The 6,258-nt window shown below is 50.9% G+C and overlaps 1 protein-coding gene across 1 annotated transcript in view; it reads left to right on the top strand.

Moving 5' to 3' along the window:
• The first annotated feature begins 2,469 nt into the window (after positions 1–2,469).
• LOC117650862 overlaps positions 2,470–6,258 on the top strand; it is a 33,503-nt gene continuing 29,714 nt past the window's right edge. Inside the window, exon 1 of the mRNA XM_034394479.1 lies at positions 2,470–2,727. The gene's annotated coding sequence lies outside the window, so the exon portion shown is untranslated. The remainder of the gene's footprint in view (positions 2,728–6,258) is intronic.

Raw genomic sequence — 6,258 nt, forward strand, 5'->3', positions numbered from 1 at the left:
ACTACCTAAATGAAGTTTTGACTAAAACTTTGAGGGCGCTTTTCTCAGGAACTACTGGACTGATCTGGCTGAGATTTTGCACAGAATGTTGTTTTAATAAGGTCTACCTACAAAAAAATTTTCATCATGATCCGAAATGGTGACCTACAAAAGTGACCGATTTGGGATGGAATGCACCAGACGGCTTGCAAGCGCGGCAGCCGGTAAGAGAAATTGGTCAGCCACACGCTGCTACCAACCTAAACACGCCAATTACCTAGTTCAAAATGATGTTTTGAATATTTCAAACGATGATAATTGTTAATCTGAGATAAACTCCCCCTCTAGGATGTTTAGGAGACTTCAGGTGTGAAATTTGGATACTATTCGTTCAGTAGTTGCTGAGAAACGTGAGTGATTACATACAGAGAGACAGACAGACAGACGCACGACCAGTCACTTTTCGGAGCGCCCAAACACGGCAAGGGCTTCGCTATCGCTCAGCCAAAAATACATAATGTGGACGTAAAATCCACCCCCCTCGTCCACGTGTTTGAATTCGGCTACTTTCACGGCCGTCTGAAGCAAGGGGGAATCACTGTTAATTTCGGTGTACAAATCCAATGAATTTGAGTTAAAATTCGACGAATTTGAGTCGAAATCCGGAGATGGCCTCAGTAAATACACGCACAACTGATCCAAATTATTTCCCCATTAATTGAATTAATTATGATTAATTGTGAATTATGTAAAATTAATATAAATTATTGGTAATTATTCCAAAAAAATTAAAATAATGAAAATAAAATTGAAATTGTCCGGAAGGACGATCATGCTCCGTAGCGACGCCCGAGCTGCGGCAAGCTTAGGTGGCTTTGGGTTGTGTCAAGCTGGATGATCACAGACGTGGATTTATTCAACTCATTTACACGAGGCTAATGGCCTGGTATGACAAATTAAGTGCTGCTCTGAAATCCACGGTTGAGGCTACGTTAGTCGATTTGAGAATTTACGCAACCACAACATCTGTCGTCTGCTAGCGGACTTCACCGCTACAAACACCACAAACCATCACTTCCTCTTTGGAAAATTGATAAGCATTCAATATTTCCATAACGGCACTGGTAGCCAAGGAATGTGACGTCACGTTTGTTTTCACGTGAAAACGGCGATGTTAGTTTGAGCGTGACAAACGGTGAAAATCAACATTCAAACGAATGTGACACACCGCACCGCTTTGTCACATTACTTCGGGTGTAACATGCAATCAGCTGTCAAACTGTCACATTAAAACGTATGTGACACATGGTACCCAAGTACACATGTCGTGTCACATCCAAACGAATGTGACACCCATGTACTGTCACGTTCGTTTGAATGTGTAATGCACCGTTATGGAAATATTGGATGCTTGTCAATTTTCCTAATAGATAGTGATGGTTCGTGGTGTTTGTAGCGGTGAAGTCCGCTAGCAGACGACAGATGTTGCGGTTGCGTAAATTCTCATACCGTGGATTTCAGAGCAGCACTTAATTTGTCATACCAGGTGCGATTAGCCTCGTGTCGATGACTTGAAATCCACGTCGGTGATCGTCCTGCTCGACACAACCCAAATCAACATAAGCTTGCCGCTGCTCGGGCGTCGCTACGGAGCATGATCGTCCTTCCGAACAATTTCAATTTTATTTTGATTATTTTAATTTTTTTGGAATAATTACCAATAATTTGTAATAATTTTACATAATTCACAATTAATCATAATTTATGCAATTAATGGGGAAATAATTTGGATCAGGTGTGCGTGTATTTACTGAGCCATCCCCGAAATCCGATGAATTTGAATCGAAATTCGATGAATTTTAGTCAAAATTTGACGGATTCCAGTCAAAATCCGATGGATTTCAAACTGACTTTGATGAATTACAATCAAATTTTGATGGATTTTAATGAATTTTAGTGAATTTTGCAAGTTTGACGAATTTCGGTGAACAAATTTGGCTTCAGTTATTTCCCCTTGGTCTGGAGCCGCCGTGCGTGCACGCGCCACGGCGTGGCGTCGCCCATTGCAAACTTGCCCATTGCTTGACGCGAACACGTGCGAGGACGACGAGCCGCCTGGAAGGACGCTGTGTTTCCAGCGGCGGCACGGCGCGGCGGGGAACAGGCGGCAGGGGAGAGGGGGGAAGGAGAGGGGTGCGGCAGGAGAAAGGGGAGGGGGAAGGAGAGGGAAGGGGGGCCGAGTTGGGCAACGGCCCAGACGCGCCGTCCTGCGGACTGAGCCCGAGAGTCGTTTTCTGTCTCTCTCGCACCTCGACGAGGCGCCCCGGGAGTGAGGCAGACTCGGAGAAGCAGTGTGCTGGAAGGACCGTTGTTGCGCTCGGTCGGGCCCGACGCGTGCAGACGGCCGCACAGTCAGGAGCGATCCTCGCGCCGGACCGGCCGCGCCGCGCGGCCCGCACGCACGCACGCACGCGGAGCCGAGCACGCTGCGCAGCGCAGCCGCGGCCTCGCGCCGAACAAAGCGGTCGATACGCGCCACGCACCGCCACCCACCGTTGTGGAGCTCAGTTCGTCTCGCTGTAGCGGCCCCCGCGCAGATTCCTTGCCGTGATCCGACAAAATTAGAAAAGTCCGAGAACCGCGGAGAGGAGCTGCGGCTTTTGTGCTTCCTTGTCGAAGAGTTCGGCCTCGGAAGCCCATTGTGTGCGCCAAGTGGAGGCGCTGCCACAATACCCCTCCGGCACGCCTGTGAGTTGGGGCAAAATAGGTTATCAACCAACCTTCTGCCATAACTAACGTTTTCATCATTAAGTTTCTGGCTTCATGAGCCTGTTAATGGTTAAGTACCAAAGTTACTGGAGAGGATGAGAGCATAAAACAGACAAATTTGTGCATAACACGTGTAAGCTCAATTTTATTTCTAGTTTTGCACGAAAAAATACCAAGTTAATCATTGTGAAACGATCTGTATAAGCGCTAAACGATTTTGTGCCCATTTCGTAAGAGACGACGCAGTTTTTAAGGCAGATGAAAATTTCGTTCAAATTTGTACGTAACGTAGCTCAGAAATAAAGAAATATGTGCAGTTTTCCCGGTGAAATTCCTACAAAAAGCTCATCTCCCTGTAAAAATAGCCCTGTCGTTCCGAAGAAAATTGAGCATGACATCTTTAGCGCCTACAGTGAATTTTCGAGTGGGGCCCCCTAGTGCGGTAGCTTGCAAGGCAAAGTGAGGTTAGGTTGCCCTTTCGCCGACACAGGACCGCCGCTGGGCGCTGCGGGCTCCAGCTGTCTGTCAAGCTCAGCAGACGACAGCGTGAGGCCAGCTCGCGGCTGGGCGGCCAGGCGAGCCAGGAGGTGGCGGCCCGCCCGTCTGCTCCGCGCGGCGGCAGCGGGGCAGCGGAAGCTTGGCCGCTGTGGCCGGCTGCTAGGCAACGCGTCATCGACCAGCTCGCCGCGGCAAGCGCAGCGCCGCCACGCGCCGCCCGGCACCGCCCGCTGCCATGGACGGCCAGACGGCGGGGCGCCCTTCGCGCAGGTAAGGCCGGCGCACTGATTTCATTAGCTTCTCTCTCGCACTCTCTCTCCCTCTCTCCTCTCTATGTCCTTTTCTCTGCCCCCCTTTCCTCGCTCTCTTTCGCCTCTCTGCCTCTGTTTTTCTCTCTCTCTTTCGCCTCTCTGCCTCTGTTTCTCTCTCTCTCTCTCTCTCTGCCTCTGTTTCTCTCCAGGCGCGGATCCAAGGGGGGGGCGATGGGGGCGTCGCCCCCCCCTGAAGGCGGCGAAGACGCCTGAAAGGTAGGCAAAAAGTCGCACATAACCCCTGTAGGTAGGCAACTTTCACGACGTCGCCCCCCCCTGAACCCGTCCTGGATCCGCCCTTGTTTCTCTTCTCTCTCTCTCTCTGCCTCTGTTTCTCTCTCTCTCTCTCTCTCTCTCTCTCTCTCTCTCTCTCGTCTCTCTCTTTCGGCTTTCGTCTCTCTCTTTCATTCCTCTCTCTTACTTTCTCTCTCTCTCTCTCTCTCTCCTCTCTCTCTCTCTCTCTCTCTCTCTCTCTGTGTGTGTGTTTCTCCTCCCCCTCTTTCTCTCCCTGTTCTGTTCCATTTTAGGTGCCTATCATTATGGGTCGCTAATATGGTTATAAATTCCAATCTTCCCCCCCTCCTCTGCCCCTCTCCCATCGCGTTGCTGTGCGCCATGCATGTCATGCTGTCCGGAGTGCTGTCCACGTCCACTGTTTCGGACCGACCCGCCTTGAGCGTTAAGGCCTTCCTTGTGTACGCGGCTCACCGAGCGCCGGGAGCAGTAGGCAAAGGCCTCGGCCGAGTCCTTCATGCAGCAGATGGATGCCGAAAGTCGTTTACGTCGCTTCGTCTCCCTTGCACTCATGGTGCGTACCGTGAGGGTGCGAGAGAGACAGGGCAACAGCACTCGGATTCAGCCTGCTGATTATACCCCCTCCCTGCCGCCCGTCACGATGTGCCGAAGACGCGTTGCAATTGGTTTGTTTTGCCTGTTACCTGTGAAATGTTAAGCGTACAGGACATGAGCACGAGCCCCGTCCCGTTTGAGCCCCGATGGTCTAAGCCTCGCCTTGAGCCCTAACTCAAACCCCGGCCGCGCGCCCGGCGCCATGGAGGGCCAGACAGCGGGGACCCATCGCGCAGGTAAAGCCGGCGCACTGATTTCATTAGCCCCCCTCTCTCTCTCTCTCTCTCTCTCCCTCTTCTCTCCGTCTCTCTCTTCACCCCGTATCTCTTTCTCTCTCTTTTCCCATCTACCGTATCATTTTCTTAGTGCCAATCAATTTGGATCTAATACGTACATAAATTCCATCTCCCCCCCCACCCTCCACACCCTTCTCTCTCTCTGTCCCTCTCCCATCGAGTTGCTTTGCGCCGTGTCGTGCTGTCCCTTGTTTCGGACCGACCCGCCTTGAGCGTTGAGGCCTTCCTTGTGTACGCGACACACGCCGGGAGTAGTAGGCAAAGGCCACGGCCGAGTCCGTCATGCAGCGGAAGGATGCCGAGAGTCGTTTTCGTCGCTCTGCCTCTCTTGCGCTCAAGGGGCGTACCGTGAGGGTGCGAGAGAGACAGGGCAACAGCACTCGGATTCAGCCTGCTGATTCCACCCCCTCCCTGCCGCCCGTCACCATGTGCCGATGACACGTGACACTTGTTGTGCCTGTCGCCGGCAAGCTGTTACGCAGTGGAAAGACGGGCAGGGGCAGGCGCGAGAAGAGATGAGATGCATTCTGTGTGAGTGTGTTTGTGTGTCGCGATCGAGGCACTTGAACAAGGCACATTGAGGTTGCCCGCGAATCGCCTGCGAGTCATCTGCGTAGCGCCTGCGAACTTGGGGATAGGCACGCCCGCCACGCACCTCTGTGCGTGGTTGCCTATCCGCCCTTCTCGCAGGCGCTCCTTCCGAAACCCTTATTGACCACCAAACCGACAAAACTACCTATTCGAGCAATTTCGGCTTCGAATTCGGCGGGGTTTCTTATGTTTCCGAGGGCGTTTTTGACGACACAGACATCCCCTTTGACTGTAGACCTATCGTTTGAGTTCTTGTAGTATGAAACAAGATCAAAGATTATTTTTCGTATTCGACATTGTTTCAATGGACCCCAACTTTGGTTTTATTTTCCACCAGTACCAAAAAATATTTTCCGAAGAAGCTTTTGAACGCATTCTCTGGATTTTGCGATTTATTTTTAACAGTGCATCTTGGAAGCGCTGACCCGGCCTGCCTGCCTGTCCTCGGTGACAGCAGCGCCGCGCGCAAACGCTCAACTTGCTGATGAGGTGAACACTGCGGGTGCGTGCGGATGAAGAGGAGGGGCGGGGTGCAGTGAGTCTTAAATAGCCGCCTGGGAGGTAGGAAAAGGGCCTTACTTTGCCCCTACTCTCTGAAAAACCGAACGTAGTCTATAACACACCCGGTGACGCAGTCAAATGAGTGCCATTTTACCGGCGTCAAATTGTGCAGTCATTGCACATTACAAACGCGGACAATACTATTGTTCTCTTACCCTTTCACATCGCCTAAAATTTAGTGGTCCGCAACAAAGTTTAGTGCGGACACGACATACACTGTTAAAAAATGGTTGTACAGAAACAATCAGATGAGTGAAAATTTAGTCGTTCCAAAAAATAGAACATCATCATGAACCAAAGCGAAACAAATGTCGTTGACTCAAGTCAGCGACAATTTGTCGTTGAAGAACATATTTTGTTTTCACCCTTAACGATACAATTTAAGTGGAAACAACATCTTTTTC

The sequence above is a fragment of the Thrips palmi genome, unplaced genomic scaffold, assembly GCF_012932325.1.
Source record: "Thrips palmi isolate BJ-2018 unplaced genomic scaffold, TpBJ-2018v1 HiC_scaffold_5, whole genome shotgun sequence".
Taxonomy (NCBI): Eukaryota; Metazoa; Arthropoda; class Insecta; order Thysanoptera; family Thripidae; genus Thrips; species Thrips palmi.